This window comes from Sinocyclocheilus anshuiensis, unplaced genomic scaffold (genome assembly GCF_001515605.1).
Source record: "Sinocyclocheilus anshuiensis isolate Anshui unplaced genomic scaffold, SAMN03320099.WGS_v1.1 scaffold914, whole genome shotgun sequence".
NCBI classification, from domain to species: Eukaryota; Metazoa; Chordata; class Actinopteri; order Cypriniformes; family Cyprinidae; genus Sinocyclocheilus; species Sinocyclocheilus anshuiensis.
This window is the reverse complement of record NW_015539870.1, coordinates 3,123,244-3,141,612: the sequence shown is the minus strand read 5'-3', so window position 1 is coordinate 3,141,612 and position 18,369 is coordinate 3,123,244. Positions and strand designations below refer to the sequence as shown.

The following is an 18,369-nucleotide window of genomic DNA, read 5'->3' as shown; positions in this document are numbered from 1 at the left end:
TATATGAAGATTATTACTTCATAAGGTTTTGTTAAATGAAACAAAAACACCAAAAGAGGAAACTTTTCAATCCAGAATTGAAGAGCGAAAATAATTACATTTTAATACAAATTATGTGTATGTGCACTAAAGTCTTTTTTGATGATAAATCTGTAAGACAGAATAAAGACACCCTGAAAATTCAGGCACATCTCAGAAATACAGCCCCCTGAAGTCAACAAACACTTCACATTTCCTTCCAACTCTTCTAAATACAACATTGAAGCAACAGGACACTTAAAATAATTTCTGCATGAAAAACTGCAGTGCATCTTTTTAACCTTTCACCTCTTCTTCTCAGGGTGTGGGCACTTATAAGTCAATTAGAAAATCTGACATGCTTCAATAGATGGTTTATAGTGAATGCCCCTATAAATGGTCTTATTTTTACGATTTAGTTTTAATCCAAATTATGCGTGTGCTAAGTGAGTGAACATCAGAGATCACACAACAGAAGTGCGCGCGCTCTCTCTGTGTCTCTCTCTCTCTCTCTCCCTCCCTACCGTTAAGTAACTTGTGCATTGTTTTACTTGTTTTTGACATATCCGACCGAACTACAAATTTTCCAGTGATGTCTGTGAGAAAGATATATTCACTCGACAAGCTCGCGCATCTGCGCCGCCGCGCGCTCAATCCACTCAGCGCGCTTTGTTTATCAGCTCGCGCACATCAGCTATACAGGCGTTAATACTGAATGTTTAACGTTATATTCATTGCATACATATACTTCGTAGTAGACATCCTTAACTCCATTCTGCTGTCTGTTGTCGTGTTTCTTTGTCTGAATATGGCGCTTATCACATGCTGTGTGGTATCGGCGTTTGGTATCGGGGCATTTTAACGAGTACGAGTACGAGTACAAGAGCTCAGTATCGGGCCCGATACCGATACCAGTATCGGTGCATCCCTACTTCAAAACACTCCTAGAGCAGCACCATGTTGAGGAAAATGTAGCCAATTAAAAAAAAAAAAAATCATCATGATCAGATGCAAAAATCATATGACAACCCGCTCTGTTCAAAGCAAGCACTATCAGGAGCCAGGATAACGCTAACTGGTTACGATAAGCACAATGCAAACAAACATGCATCATCTTCCAATAATGATGTCCATTCACTGACATCATCTTCTTCAATGCTGACTTGTCTTTCTGGAATCTGGAGAGGTGTCTTGATTAAAAAATGGCTTATGTTGAGAAAGTGCAGTTTCACGCATTAGTTGATCTGGCAGCGAAGGAAAACGCTGAACACGCTATAGGGAGAATGGATGCCATCAATAAACAAATAACAGCATTGTCAATATTTAAGATGGAGAGGTGCTTTCTGCTGACTTTAGGTCAACCCCGCAGGGACACAAATAAGGGAGAGGGGGATAACAAGGATAGAGAGATTACAAAGTATAACTAGAGACCAGCAACTAGCGTGTGACTTCCTGTTGTCATCTACTCTTCCCACAAATACATCACAATCTCTCTCTTAGACTCACTTTTCCTCACATAATTCTCATTTGTCTCACTTATACAGTTTTGCCACTTCCTCAATCAACTTCTGAAGGCCTAATGTGACACTAACAGATGCACAGCAGACACAAAGATCCATCAGAGCAAACGCCTCCCAAACAAAACTCAATATTATACTGACAGGAATAGGCTGCTATGTGTAATTTTCTCTGTAAAAATACTTCCTATCTCAGTTTTTCCTAAAGAGTAATCAAAGTAAAATAAATAAATAAACAAATATCACTACCAGTTAAATTCACATGATTTGATACCCATTTCAATACCATAGCAAATACTAATATGCTAACAAACACAAACACATTATATTCGTTTGATTTTGTTAATATTTAACTTTTTAAATATACAATTAAATGTTAAACATAACTGTAAATGTTAACTGTATAAATTATACCAGTTTAATGTAGCTTTCAAGTATTCTTCAGCTAATTACACCGCTTCATTTTTCCAAGTTTTTTTAGTCATTATTTCAGTTTTTCCCAGCATCTAACATGCTTGTCTTTATTTTTAACATGTTTATGCCACTAATGGCACAGAAATTACACACTTTATCTTTAATACAAACAATCAATATTCTGTTCAAATTAAACAGCTTAAAGCAGCACTATGTAGCTTTTTCAAAATGTTCAAAATGTATATGAGCGAGTACATCATGAATTCATCTTCCAAACCGCGTTTTTGTCTTATTCCGAATCACTACGGTACACTTATAATAAGTACTTATATTTGGACTATTGTAGCCTGGTCGGGTCGTCACCGCTGCGGAGTAACACATACCTGCGTGAATCGCCATAGACATAAACTTAGAGAAGTAGCTCCGGTTGGAATGTTCTTCCGTGGGATGTGTGCAGTTCTGTTTATTAACCGCTAGAGCACCAAAAGTTACATAGTGCTGCTTTAACTTCTTAATAAAAGCTTTAGATTTCACTACACACATTGGCTTGGGTTAAAGGTTTAGGCATTAGTGTGGGAATAAACCTGATCTACAGTATTGGCTGACTCGTTTGTCTTGTACTGCTAGGACATTTTAAACGAGGAACGGCAAAATGGCCTGGATTTATTAAATGAGATGCATCAAACTGATCTCCTCTTTGATGTCACCTGAGAACTTCAAGAAAACTCACACACATCAACGTTCAAATCCCCATACACACACTCTCTGCCAAATAGCGTTTTATTCTAAAAGCCTACACTGCACAAATACACACACATTACAAATGCAAAAAGTGAAAAATTGTTGTGGTATTAAAACTACAGTCAGTCTGAGCATGTATTAATTTAATGGCTGGTAAATGTATTCATTGAATGGCAGTTGCTCTAAAATAAACCCAGACAGAGAATATCTTTGTACTCAAGAGATTATGGCTACTTTTACATGCTCTTTTTATATATATACAGTGGTGTGGAAAAGTGTTGGCCCCCTTCCTGATTATACACTCGTAGCAGTGCGATATATGGCTGTATATCAGCACAGCTGTGATTCGCCCATAGGTAATCACAGTGTACTGATGTACTGTACAGCCATATCTTAATTCTATGAGTGTGATATTGCATTTATACAACAGTATGACAGCACAAATGTGTAAATAAAAAAAAGAGACAACAACGGAGTGTCTCTAAAAACCCTCTTTTGCGCAGAACTACTTCCTTCCGCTTGATTCAAATCTCAGTTTGACAGTTTAACAGCTGAGCTCAAGCCTCCGTTACCAATTTGAAAACGTCACTTTAGAACTTTAATAACAAAGGAACATTGAGTTGCTTCATTGAAAGCTTATTGTATCACTGTATTAAAAGCTCATGTAGAGTTGAGTATTATGAGAGAGAGATGAACTGAGCGAGGGTGATTACCTGCATCTGATACAGCATTCATTCAACTCACTCTCATACTCACAATAAAACATTTGTTTGAATGTCTACTGAGGAAAGCGATATTTTTGTCGTACTATCCTTTCATCTGTTAAGGGTGATTTCCGATGACAGCGCTGCTCACTGCATTTGTTGGCTGCATCTTAAAAAGCTGTTGTTGAAAGTAAAAAAAACTTCCTTGTTTACAACCATGTTTCAGTCTCTTTCAATATAAAAGTCTTTACTGCTGACTCACTCATAAAAACAGTCTCTTGTCGCCATCTAATTGCGGAACAATGTAACTAAAATTACCATCACCAACAAACACACCATTTCTCAATACTAAATACTATTATTAAATACTACTATTATTCATATAAAATATTATTTTTTTAATAATAATATTTAATAAACAACATCAGCCATCATAAAAGTTGCCAGGCAAATCAGTCAAAAGTACAAAGCCAGCACTCTGATATACTGCATTGAAGTTACATAAAATATAACTTGATGAGATTTTGCCTCAGTCAAAACTATTTGCTCTGGAACAAATAATAGAGACCAAAGATTGCCCTTTTAGATTTACCCAAAACGATTTATATTTCGTGTTTAACCACTACAGAGACATCAGAGCCAGCGGCAAATTCCAGAAGATCTGGCTGAGGTGAGGCTGCTCTCGGCGGGTTCATGAGCGCTGACGCCTTGGAGCTCACGTCTCTGAAAACTTTGAAGCAAATTTTCAAATAGATGTTGTAGCGTATGGACCAATCAGACTCACCGTTTTTCATTAGATTTAACAAATCAATTATGCATTAGATTAACAAATAGTCACAGACCCCTCACCCAATAAACATACTGGGTGCCAGGATGTCTGCGAACGACACCAGGCCCCTGGTCACCATGGCAACCATGACACCTTTTGCTAGACCAGATACACTTTACGACCTAATGGCATGTTGAGAGTTCTCCCTCTCACTACATTTTCCATAGGAAAGACACATGATGCACAGTAAAAATGGACTCTTCTCTAATTAATTCATAGGAAAACCTTTCTTTGAATTAACACACATATACTTCAGGTCATTGTGTATGTTGTTACTGTCCTTGTATATTGTCTTTTATATTGTATACTGTTTTATGCAGGCTTATGATAGAACCACTCGTTCCTGTCATCTTACCTATATGTAATCCTACCATGTTTGGTCTCTATGAATTCATCTTCGGATGATCTAATTGAGAGTGCATATTACATGCTGATACCTATGCAACATATTAATGTTCTAAGAATCTTTACTAGTTTGTGCATCAACACCCAATCGAATTACATATGCGAAATACCATGCTTGGAGACAAAGAGTCGTAAACTTTCCCTCCAAAAGTGAAAGCCACCATTGGCTCTGTGACCTCCCGGAGGTGTGAGCTCAATAGGAGATAAAGCTCTCACATCAGTGACCCGCCTCAGTCAGTCGGTGGTTCTGTTAGATTCTGAGAAGATGAGGATGTGAGCTAGCACCCTTCTGCAACCCTTAAGTCTGCACCAGGCTTCGGCCTTGTCTTTACATTCACCAACGATTCTTGGATCTCAGCTGATGTCTCTCTTAGCTCTTCATCATCTTCATCTGGGAGAAAACTCTCTCGACCACCACAGAGTCAGAATAATATCTTTTTGGAGTTCACTCTTCAAACCCGGAAGAACGGGATCGCGACTCCAACACCACCGAACCTCCAAACCATCAAGACTTTCATCCATGACTGCATCCGGACGCTTGTTCAAGGCCAAGGCAATGCAAGTATCGTACATTTAACTAAACGAAACAGAGGTTTAGGATAAGCTGTAGACCTGTGTATGTTGTTACTGTCCTTGTATATTGTCTTTTATATTGTATACTGTTTTATGCAGGCTTATGATAGAACCACTCATTGATGTAATCCTACCATGTTTAGTATTAGGGTTTAAACTGATGCCTTGTTCTATTTATGACGTACTGACACAAAGTTAAAATGATCTGCAACGGTCGCTTTGCCGCGTCCAGTGTAGAGCTGTTGCGGCACGACGCGACAACTGTAGCGTAGTGAAGCCGAGAGCAAGATATGTCTCGTCATATTTTCTGCATTTAGCTTTTAAATGACCAGCACCTGCCTGGGTCTGTGCGACTTCATCTATGGCTTTTCTCTTCCCTTTCACAAACCGATCCATCTCCCATTCTAAGTTACGTCCTTTGGCTGTTTACCGTTTTATTTATTTTCTTTTTCTGCTGATGGCCCGCACTCGACTTGAAGCAGCGCTGCTTAGACCGATGAGAGCACGGACGTCTCCTTATGCTTTCTCTCGCCTTACTTTGATGTCATACACCGATCTGATCTTCAAGTCGAACACACCTCTTTACACCTCTTTAATCGCAGCCTCTGCGACTGAAAAATCGCGTTATTTCATATCGCGATATTATCGCAAATGCAATTATCTAAACGAGAGTGTATATTATATGTTGGTACATAGGCAATATATTAGTGTTCTAAGAATCTTTAGTAATTTGATTCGAGTTCCATTTGCAAATTACCATGCCCTCACACAAAGGGTCGTAAAACTCCCCAGTATCCAACCTCCCGCTTGAAACTTCAGCCTTTCTCATTGGACAAGCCCATCCTAAGAGGTGGGAATCTTCTCAGACTTTAAAAGGGCCCACGCACAGTTCCGCCCGGAGTTTTCTTTTTCTACTAAGTCTTCAGTCTGCGGTTCTGTTAGATTCTGAGAAGATGAGGATGTGAGCTAAAAACGCTCCTAAGGACACCCTAAGTTCGCGCCAGACTTCGGCCTTGACTTTCCATTCACCAAGACCCTCTGATTCAACCTGGTTCTTTTTCATCAACCAACTTCAGCAAGATCAACTCACCTGAGGTTGTTCATTGTTTGCTCATAATCGCAGTCCCTAATCATGCAGATTTTTGCTACATGCTCTGTGTAGTATTGTACAGTAAGAAAGTTATTTCCCTTAACCAGGAAATTAACGTTCTTAGAATTGACAGACAGTTGACCCTGAGAGGTCGAGTAAATACTTACAGCGGATCTAAATATTTATAATTAATTATAACTAGTTATGATTAATTATTCATATTCCCCCTTTGAGCTGATTCGCTACAATGTTATTTTTATTAACAAACCACAAATTTATAGTCTAAACAACTATATTCTCGCCTAAAAAAACTCTTAAAATTACATTCCATTACACAAAAACAGTATTATTAACTACATTGCGTGACACAAAAACAGTATTATTTATAAAATTATAATGGATTTAGGTATTCGGCATGACACTCGCTGTGAGAAGTGGAGTGGTACAAACAGTGAATCGGTTGGAGTGCTGTTATCACTAGAATATCGCACCACTGGAAAAGGCTCTCAGCCAATCAGATTTGAGAACCAGAAATTATTATATATTATAATATTATTATTATTATAATATATTGTAAACAAAATGTAACAAAAAAATCACAAAACCTTTGTGCCATTCTACCTTCTTGTAAGTCTTAAAGGGGCTATGAATTGAGAAATCAACTTTTACTTGAGCTTTTGACATAAGAGATCATATTAAAAGAATATCCTGTAAGTTTCAAAACTGAAAACGTCCTTGTTATTGAAATAAACGTTTTTATTGACACCAGGCCCAGCGAACGCCAGATCCTGGAATGTGCCTACTAATAGATAGGTTAAACACGCCTCCAGAGAAGAATATCAACACCTAATTCTGTAGCCCAGCACACTGAATCACACGACATAGTAGGAAAATAACGTAAGTGGCGCTAAACCGGATCGAGCAACCAAGCGATAAACATGCTGTTAAAGATCGCAAAATATTGTGCAGTGTCTGGTTGTGGAAGAACACAGTCGCTGCATAACCTTCCTTCGGATTCAAATATTAGGAATGCGTGGTTGAACTTTATTTTTAATTATTTTTAAACTTTATTTTTAATACACAATAGCACACTTATGTGAGACAAAAATATTTGTACTATGTGTCACTATTGCTTTATTAGAGATCGCTTGATGTCCTGATTATGTGTACGTGTCTAACCAAAGTCACAGAAGGCTCCAACTATGAAGGACGTAGCTTGTCCAACAGACACACAGAAAGTTAGTTTACTATGCAAAACTGTTATCCAATCATAACAGTGGGCATTTACTTCCAAGTCTTCAATGCGGCACGCCCATAAAAACCGAGCGTTTCTCGAGCTGGCTTCAAAACCAGGGTAGAAAATAGTCTATTACTTATTGATTTTGATGTTTTTGAATGTAAAAGCCACACGAACATCATAAGTGGAACTCAGACAACAGTATCAAATAATATAAAAAGCCAGTTCATGACCCCTTTAAAGGAAAATCGTAAATTTTTGTTTCTAATTTCTGTGTGAAAAATGTCTCTGCAGGGAGTATGTGTATTAAGTTTTTTTTTTGCAGAAATTATGTGAACAAAAAAGACAATCACTAGTCAAAATAATTTTGACAGTTCACAAGCACAAAAACACTTAAGAGTTTCTCAAAGACTGGACTTATTTGTGCTGCCTGGGGTTACGGTGACACAAAAGACTTCTACAGACTTCCCAGGATGCTTCAAGCCTCCAGTAGCTTCGGTAACACTGTAAAAGTGCTAAAAATACAGCTGCCCATGTTACAAAACAAGAGCTTAAAGTGAAAGCCATTTAGAGTGGATTAGATCTCTGGAGAAGTGTTAATGGACAAAGAGAGGAAACACATACAACACTTGTTTTGCACTTAGAGTTAAGATATACTATTGATGAAAACTTTAATAAAGCAAGGACGTACCAAAAAAATGAAAAGGAAACAGAGAGCATGGCAGAGGGAAACTCCATCAGGACAATGAAGTGAATAGATGCAGGAAAGAGATAGAGAAAATGATTGGAAACAATGCTGGACAAGTAAGAAAAGCAGATGAAGGAAATATTAATGTGTGTGTGTTTGCACAGGCAGAGCGAGAGTGTGTGTGTGAGCGTGTAAATTCAGCCCGCTCAACACTTTGTATCCCGCCAATAAATCAAAAAGGCTCTTGAGTAGAACTGAGCCACGAAAACAGTTAAACACAGCACAGCGGTCAACCCCAAAATCATCATCATCCTGTTTCCTTTAGACAGATTTCAAAGAAATGATGCATCACAGCTCAGACGCTCTGAAGGTACACTACAAGAGGCCATACTTGTAGTATTTTATCTTTTTCCATGAAGTCTTCTTATAATAGATCAAAGTTTTTGACCAATAGTCATAATTGAGTTTTACTTTAACTTTTATTCCTCAGACATCCCAAGTGCATAAACATTTTCCAATTTTATGAGGTACTTTTAAGAACTTCTCTACAGTTTTCATAATTTCACTTTATTCCGTTATTCCTTCAAATTGATGTCCAGTGTTTCTGAAGCACTGAGAATCACTGCATTAAAGTACTTTAATAGTCAATCTTTTAAAAGAGCAAGAAAAAGCCTGTTTCCCCTCATTTGACCCTTTGAAAGGACCCTTATATAACAGCACACGGGTCACGTCGCTCTCTCTTGCTCCTCTCTCCGCTTCAGCTTCATACGCTGACACGCAGAGCGAATCAGTTCATCAGCTCCCCTTTAGAGTCGCGTCCAACCTTGGGCCGCCGTTGCTCAGTATCATGGGCACCATCTGTTCATACTGCAGTCAGCCCAGCGGGCTGCACGCCGGCCCCTGCCACTCCATACTGCACCTCTCCAGCACGTGCGACCTGAGGAACTACTCCTGCGAGGTGTGTTTGTGAAAGCAGCGAGGTGGCGCAGAAGAAACTCAGTGTTTATGCAGAATGAGGAATTTAGAACAAGTGTGGGTAATCCGAAAGAGGAAAAACAGAGCGTGTTTGTGCGCACGGGAGCCGCAGCACCTCGGAGCCAAGTCAGAGCAGATCAGTGAATCCATTCATTCCGGGTCAATTTGGCCATGTTACTCGACAACACCAATTCATTAGCGCGATCCCTCACCGACTCTCTCAGAATAACCCACCCCCTACGGTATCCAGAGGTAACCACGGCCCACAATGCACTGGGACAAGCAGTCTACGGTCAATCAGATCGAGCGATGTTGTAAATATTTCAGTGGCCGTCTCTCTCCCTCTCGCTCTCTCAAATATCCGTTTACTCCCTGCGTCTCTTTGGATTCTGAACATGAATTTTTCACTAATTCAGCAGTCGGAATGGCCTGGTTTTCAGAGGCCCTCTGAAGTTGGATGGTGTTAGAAAGAAAGGAATGAAAAGAGCGTTTGGTTATCAAACGAGGGAAGCGGTTTTATTCAGACGCCCACACGTGCACTTTCACAGGCGGCCCTGACCTCGGGTGCGCCACTCATACACCCCCAATAAAGCGGCCTAATTAGACGCGGGGAATTCGTGCCGGGCCTTGAGGCTGAATGGGTGTAAAGAGCTCCGCCGTACCTCTCGCCTGTGTTGGATTTAATTGAGTACACAGGAAGCGGGAGCAATCTGATGCCAGATTAAGAACTAAAGATAATTTTTCTGATTTTTTCCCCTGCGTTTTCCAGAGCCGTCTGCACTTGTGAATGGACCTTGAAGGGGAGTGAAAGAGTAGAAAGTAAAGGTCATTGAGGTCACGTCTGTGACTTTTTAAAGCTTGCACTTCCTGTCTGCTTCCATGTTCAGAATAAAATACAAGTTTACTACACAGTACACACTGAATACTGCCACCCTTTTCTTCTTTTTTAATAGTATGTGGAAGTGTTATTATGTAGAGACCAGAGACATTAATATTCATCACATATTCACAATGATTTTGTATTACGGTGTATTACTGTGAATACTGCAATGACTTTATTGCATTTTGCAATTTGGAAATTAACTCCTAAGAACATGTAATTTGGCTTATATTATCTTGTCGCTGAATCTCATTTAATTAATTTCTGTGAAGAAAATTAGTTTGTTACATTTTAACAAATTGATTCAAAACTGATATAATGGTTTGAGTAATTGTTCAATTTTTAAAGAAAACTATGCATGCCATTTTTCATGTATTAAAATGTTTTAGTAAAAACAGATATTTCTGTTAATTATTATTGTTTTAAAGTCACAAAAGACATTTGCATAAAATTGCAAAAACAACCACATTTGAACAGAAATAAACATGACACTCAATATTTATGAATACTTTCAAGTGGATTGAAGATTTTTTTCTCTAAACAGGGAAACATCTTTTTGACCAAAACAATCAGTGTAGTCAATCAGATTAAAAAAAAACAAAAAACACTTTCATTGAGCTACTATTATAGTTTTTTTGTAGATTCTTATTTTGAATCTTTATTTTCCATTATCATTTCAATTTTAGCAAAAAGTTTTAGTTTGTGTGTGTGTCTTAATCATTTTTAGTAGTTTTTGTTTTTTATACAATGTCTAGGTATATAGTGTTTAATTTTTATTTCAGTTTTAATAAACAACATAATATTGTCTTTTTATATTTTTATATTGTTTTGTTCTTATTTAATGGTTTATATTATTTTAATGGTTTTATTTTATTTTCAATTTTTTTATGATTTTATTTTTGTTTCAATTTTAGTTAACTATAATAACCCTGCTTCAGGCATGTTTTCCACACAATTTATCACTAAATAAAACATAACAATTATTGATATTTATTCATTTTCATTTATATGCACTAATACAACAATATGCAGTAACTAACAGCAATATTTACCTACACATTTTTTACTAAAACATTTTCAAGCTAAAAATCATAAAGTCATGCCAAAAAAATCTTAAATATTACAATGCCGATTAATTTTATATTGTCAACAAAAAAACATGGTAAATATTTTAAATGTTGTGCCTAGCACTGATAGTTCGCCTTTACAAACATAAGCTCATTCTTAGTTATGGAGGAGTGCAGCTCCTGGGAGTTTCAATGACAGTGTGAATGGAAAATGGGGCTGAAGAGCTCTCTCTGTGTGTGTGTGTAACGTGAAGGGAGAGCGCGGTGTGTGTGAGGAAGTGAAAATCGGCTGGTCTCAACAAAGTGCTGAATTCCTAGCAGAGTTCAGTGACCCCAGGGCCATCAGATGCAGCAGCCAGAGAGACAGGAGGATGTGTTCATCTCTGTGTGTAAGCTGCAGTTTTGACCCCTGACCCCATTTCCAGCGCACACCACTCTCCTCTTTACATATTCATCACCTCGCATCCTGCATTTCTGATCATGCATTTTAACCACATCGATTCAGTGATGTGATGATCAGTGTGTTCTGAGACGGGTGGCTGCGCTGATCAGACTGTTTAGAAATTTTTTTTCAGTTCTCAGTCCATGTGTTTGCAGTACGACTCGTTCCAGTTTTCTCTGCTATTTTGGCTTGATGCAATGTTCAATTTCATGATCAATGTATGTCACATTTCACTGAATTCCTTTTATTTACAATAAATTATTTTATTTACTTTAGATTTATTCCTATTTTATTTATTTATATTTTATTTATAACATTTTTCACCAAATTAAATTTTCATTTAATTATTGTTTGTCTACTTAGTTTTGCATTGTTCTTTATTTATTTCTAATTATAATTATTCTGCTGGCTCATCATGCAGGAATTGTTTATTTTATTAGTTTTGTGTGGTTCTATTCTTTTTTCCATTTATAATAATTTATCAGGAATTTAATTTTAATTCTATATTTTTATAAACGTTGTTTTGGCACTGTTCTTGCTGGCCTGACAAAAGAATGTGAATGTGTGTAATCCTGAAAAGCACCAGTTTTGGACAGTAGTTATAAGACAAATACTGAAAGAAAAAAAGACACAGAAAGAAAGGGGAAAAAAGAGAGATTGCACGGCAAGATGGGCAAAAAAAGTGAGGCTCTGTGCCGACTCATCCCTCGGGAATTGTCGTCATGGCTACATCCTTCCAGCAGCAGCTCCCTGATTCCCAGGGAGCGACGAATGCAAGTGAGGAGGAGAGAGAGAGAGAGACAGATGGAGTGGCTCTTACTGCTGTGAGAGGCTGAGGATTGAGATTCTATATTACAGACAGAGGCATCGCCTGACCACTGGCACAACAAAACTCAATCTAACACACCAACTCACAGTCAGATTAAAGACTGCATGAAATGGCTTTGCATCGCATTTAACTTCCTTAATGCCATGCTGTTGCATCTCACAGTATAGTTCAGTTATGGTTAACAGCTGTATCAAGTAAAAATAGTTCAATTCTATCCAATTTTAAATACATATAGTTGTGCACATGCTTATTATTCATCTAAGGAAACATGCATCTCTGGTGAATGAGTGTTTATCTGTATTCATCAGCAGCGCTCGCTGACTCCAGGAGTCCCAGCGGCAGACAGAGTTTTAGTCAGAAATTCAAGCAGCTTCAGACAGAACAGAGTCTCTCTCTCATGTTTATGTCTTCCACTCAACAGCCCTTTCAAGACATACCTATTCAGCCTGTCCACAACACATCTGAAAATGATGAAAAACAGATATGAGATGGGAATAACAAAGCCTGGCAGAGAACAAAGACTACTCAAAGAAATACAGTAGCGCACAGGAAATGGCAAAGAAAGAGAGAGGCTTCAATGAATTGATTTCAAACATCAGACGGCGATTTCTTATTAGATACAGATTTGGAAAAACTTCAGATATAAGGATACTGTGAAACAGTAAAATATACTGCAGTATACAATTGCACATATAGATACTTCAGCACTTGAACACCACTTAAATTATAAAAAAAAATCCCTAGTATAGTATGACAATTTATATTATTATTTGTTACATTATTTTTTGTTGTTATTATTATTATTATGAATAATAATAAACTATTATTATTATAAAACAGTAATGTATAATTATTTTATTACTATATAAAAATTGTGTTGTTTTTATCAACACTTTTATCATTTAACTATTTCAGTTTTTAATTACTTTAATTTTAATATAGCAATAGAAATAATTAGGGCTGTCAGTTTAACGCATTAACTTAATTAGTTACAAAAAATAACACGATTAAAATATTTTAACGCAGTTAACGCACTGGCCCAACCCCAGACCTGTACATCATCTTACATTTCTTACAGTTGACTGTTGACAAATATGATGCAGGGCAACAACTCCATAAATGCAGTTATGCCCTAAAATTCAAGATATTGGTGCAAAAAATGCCCCTTTATGTGTTTTTGTCTCATATTTATATCATACAATATCAATATCACACGAGCAGGGAGAGCAGTAGGCCATTACACAAGTGCTGTTTTTGACCCGAATATCACGAGTTTAAATGCGATTTTATACAACAGTTCAGTAAGAAGTTGATATTGTGTTATACTTTAAACACAATATTATGTATTATATTATCAATTTTGCAAAGAATATATAACCTTTAAAGCCACAGTAGAATTGTTGCACATCTCCGAGCAACACAGCGGTGTTTAGATTCTGAATGAATCAGCGTTTTGAACGAATCGTGTGAACCAATGATTCAAAGACCCATTCATAAAGAGAGCAGTTTACTTCATTACTGAATGAATCAACCATTTGAACGAATTGACTGAAGACATTTACCGCCACCTCCTGGCAGATTTAGTTTCTTATTTTTTTGTTGAATCAAATAAAATATTTCTAAAGCTACAATTTGTAATGTCTACTTGATACTTTCTCATTTAACAAAAATATCTTTAAATAACCTTTTTTGGGTATTTTCACAGTCAAATTCATTTTGCGATTAATTGCGATTAATTTTATTAATTAATCGAAACATGCAATTAATTAGATTAAAAATTTTAATCGACTGATAGCCCTAGAAATAATATATTACTGTTTGTTATATTATTACTACTGCAACTACTACACTGACTTAATTTTAAATAATAATAATAATAATAATAATAATAATAAAAAATACAAGCCTGTTTATATGAACACTTTTGTTATGTTATTATTTCACTTTTTAATTATTTTAATTTTAATATAGTAATAAAAATAATACATTACTGTTTTATTTTATTATTACTACTACTACTGCATTGACTTAATTTTAAATAATAATAATAAATACAAACATGTCTATTAACACTTTTGTTATTGTATTATTTTACTTTTTAATGATTTTAATTTTAATATAGTAATACAAATAATACATTACTGTTTTGTTATATTATTATTATTATTACTACTAATATTACTGCTGCTATAACTACATTGATAATTTAGAATAAGAATAAGAATAATGTATCAGAATGAATGATCTTCAAGGTATTCAAGGACAAAAAGTGTGAGGAGAATAAAACAACATTAGTCTGTTACTACATGCAGGACTAACAATTAACGCTGAAATGTCAGATGTACTGAAACCGCAGAGATAGAGGCGCGGGCTGCCAAAGTCATTGGATTCTCAAGGACACTGCGGCGAAAGAGTGTGTGTGTGTGTGTGTGTGTTTGATGGAGAGAGACGAGCATGCAGGAATATGAGAGGCAGCCTGGGAATACACTCACGTGGATTGGCCGCACCGTGAGCATGTGTGTCGGTGTGTGGCTCTGAGGGCGGGGCTTGGCATCTGCTCCACCAAGCATCCTGGGGGAAGTAGAGTGATGACGGCAGGGTTTGGGCAAGAGAATCATGTTAATTTATCTCTACAGCTAACAAATCGAGGGTTACAAGACAGAAGAGTAATGTGGATTCAAGCGGGCACAAGTTGTCAGTCTTCGCAACTTGCTCACGCTTGTAGTTCAAACCAGCAGAGACTGATTAGCCACCATTTGAACAGGAAGTCCGAGTGTGTTGGTCTGTCGGAACAGCGACACACTCCATTTACCTGAAGCGAGTCTGAGAGGAGCAATAGAATCGTTCTCAACATCCACTCCACTGCACAAAGAGCTAGAGCGAGCCAAAACCAACAGACTTAAGACAATGATTGGTAAATTTCTGCCTAGGCCAAGACAAGATCAATGCCACCCACAACCACTACTTGGTTATTTTTTGCTCCAGGCACTTCACTTCACAATTACAACTTAGTAGCCGTGATAAATTGGCCTTTCCTGTGTCAGTGGATGCTTGAGAATGAGCCATCCCTATGCAGACATAAAGGTATGTGATTACGACGTCAGTAGTCTACGTTTGCTCTCCTATAGGCTGTTCTGTAGATCAAGAGTGGTGCTGAGGACTCACATCTGTAACCCATCAGAACAGAACAATCTGAGGTTGTCCCAAAATTGTTCTGGGAGTAACACAATCTGGCTGGTTCACTCTTTGTTTGAGGCAGTCTTGGCCTAATGGATAGAGTCGGACTTGTAACGTGAAGGTTGCGGGTTCGAGTCTCAGGTCCGGCAGGAATTGTCGGTGGGGGGAGTGAATGTACAGCGCTCTCTTCCACCTTCAATACCACGACTGAGGTGAGACCCTTGAGCAAGGCACCTAACCCCCAACTGCTCCCCGGCGCCGCAGCATTGGCTGCCCACTGCTCTGCTTGTGTGTTCACGGTGTGTGTGTGTGTGTGTGTGTGTTCACTACTGTGTGTGCACTTGGATGGGTTAAATGCAGAGCACAAAGTATGGGTCACCATACTTGGCAACACGTCACTTCACTTTCACTTTTTAGGGCTGCAAGATTGTGATTATACAACAATATGGCTACATTTAAAAAAATAATTACAATAAAGAAAATAAAATAATTAAATAATAATAATAATTAATATTATTATTATTAAATAAAAATAAAAATTACTACAAATAAAAATTACTATTTTAATATTTCACTGCAAAAAAGTGTATTTAGTAATAATAATAACAATAATAATAATTACAATAACAATTACTAAATTAAGCTAAATATTACTATTTAATATTTCACTGTAAAATAAAATTGTGCATTGAAGAAAAAAAATTCCACAACAACTTATGTATTCAACTATTATTATCATCATTATTATTATTATTATTACTACTACTAAATAAAAATATAAAATTACTACAAACAAAATAAATATTACTATTTTAATGTTTCACTGCAAAAAGTGTATTTAATAGGGATGTAACGATTCACTCAATTCACGATTCGATTCGAGTCACGATTTTGAATTCACAGTTCGATTTTCTCACGATTTTTTTTAACAAAATGAGATTGAAGACATTATACAGTAAATGAAAAGGTGTCGTTTTATTAGGCTATTGCTGCACGTTTCTTTGTGAAATTAAAATATAACAAAACTAAATAGAAATTTTAAAACAAACCACAAATCAAACAAGTAAGTTACGCAAATAAAAGAAATCTCTTAATATGAACAAACTAAGGCTTTGTCTGTGGTCTTTCCATTTAAAATTAGAGGCAACCACTGGATTTAAATCATGATCCAAAGAAAGATGCAGCATACATGCAGCATGAGTAGCAACGAAAAAGCGTCACACACCGCGGCCTTGAGTGAGTGGAGGCCGGAGGCCTAGAGAATGCGGAGGCCGGCTTGAGTGAGCAGTGGCAGGCGGGCGGATTTGACGAAGGAGCGTCCGGCGGGCTTGCGTGTGGTAAGTACTGCCGCTCTATAGTATAGAGTCCTTGTGATCGCGAATCTCAAAAGTGAAAGTGAAAGTAAAATGAGAGCGCGCAATTGAAAGCGGTTTCAATAGCGGCTTCCTAATGCCAGCAATTTATATACAGTCGCCTATACTTACCCAACGATATAATTGCGAGAAAAAGTATTGAAATATTTTTTTTATCCTCCCATCTCGTAGGCTATTTATTCCCTTTAGGGTTTCCGTAGTACACTTCATTTCCTTTCCGAACACGGAACTGGGATGAGGCGGATTGTGGGAGAGAGTGGGTGGGGAGGGGGAGATCACGATGTCAGCTTAACATTGTGATGTCTGTCAGCCATCGGCGATGGACAATGGCATCATCTATCGGCCCAACCCTAATAAGCACTACTCATTAGATGTTTGGGAAGGCATATGTTGCATTTCCAAATGCACATTATATCGACACAAACTCATCATGATCATGAGCTGCTCGTGTAAGAAAGCAGTGCCACACTTCACTGTGAAAGATGCAGCAAGTTCCAGACCTGTGTGACTTTTTCTTCACATACATAAACGATGATCTTTTGAAGAAATGTTTTCTTCTTCTTGGTCCATGCATTGAAGATCAATGAGATTCAAAAAAATAGCACTAGTCTCCACTGACTTTCACTGTATGGACAAAAAACAGTGAGATACTTTTCTTTTTTCATTCATCTTTTTTCGGTGAACTATCGCTTTAAGCAAAGCAAAGGCTCAGGCTCTCTCTCACAAGAGTAAACCGTTCATGTTTAACTAAACATCTCCAAAGAGGTACACGGAAACAGGCATGTAAACCTACAATCCTCCTCAATGTCCAATGGGAACGCATCCCAATGGCCTTATGGATTGTAAATGGTATAAAACATGGCATTTCCCAATAACACAGTTCCGTTTCATCAACAAACACCAGCGGCTGTGAGGGCAAATACATTCTAACAAACTAAGACTCAACACTTGAACCGTGTCCAGACCACCCTGTACTAATTATTCCCAAAATAAGCAGTGGGGGAAGAGTTTCTGTGCGTGCCACACCCATAAAGCATGTACTCAAAACAGATCCGAGAATAGTGCGGTGGTCCGGAGGACTGCTGATTTATGTGCCTGACCCCAGCCTGACTCACTCAGGATGGCCTTTTTTGAGAGGTCAAGAGCAAGAGGGAGGTCACGTACCGTCAGCGCTTACGTCCTGCTCCTGTCCAGCACCTTCTCACGGAGGACAGACGCTGTCGTATCTGGACCTGCTGAAAGAGAAGATCATTTATTGATCCATTCATTAAAGTACAATAATACCGTAACTAACACAAACAAAGAAAAGACTGCAAAAGTGCTGCATTCATGAAAATCTTTGTAATATGTTGTAACAAATAAAATTTCACACACACACACACATATATATATATATATATACATACACAC

The 18,369-nt window shown here is 37.5% G+C and overlaps 1 protein-coding gene across 8 annotated transcripts in view; it reads right to left on the bottom strand.

Annotated features, from left to right (window-relative positions):
• The window catches only part of LOC107685126 (spermatid perinuclear RNA-binding protein-like), a 119,770-nt gene that overhangs the window by 66,040 nt on the left and 35,361 nt on the right, over positions 1–18,369 (bottom strand). For 5 of the 8 annotated variants that reach the window (XM_016481628.1, XM_016481632.1, XM_016481627.1 and 2 more), the window contains exon 2: positions 18,124–18,194. The gene's annotated coding sequence lies outside the window, so the exon portion shown is untranslated. The remainder of the gene's footprint in view (positions 1–18,123; positions 18,195–18,369) is intronic. The other 3 variants (XM_016481630.1, XM_016481631.1, XM_016481629.1) reach the window with 1 other exon arrangement.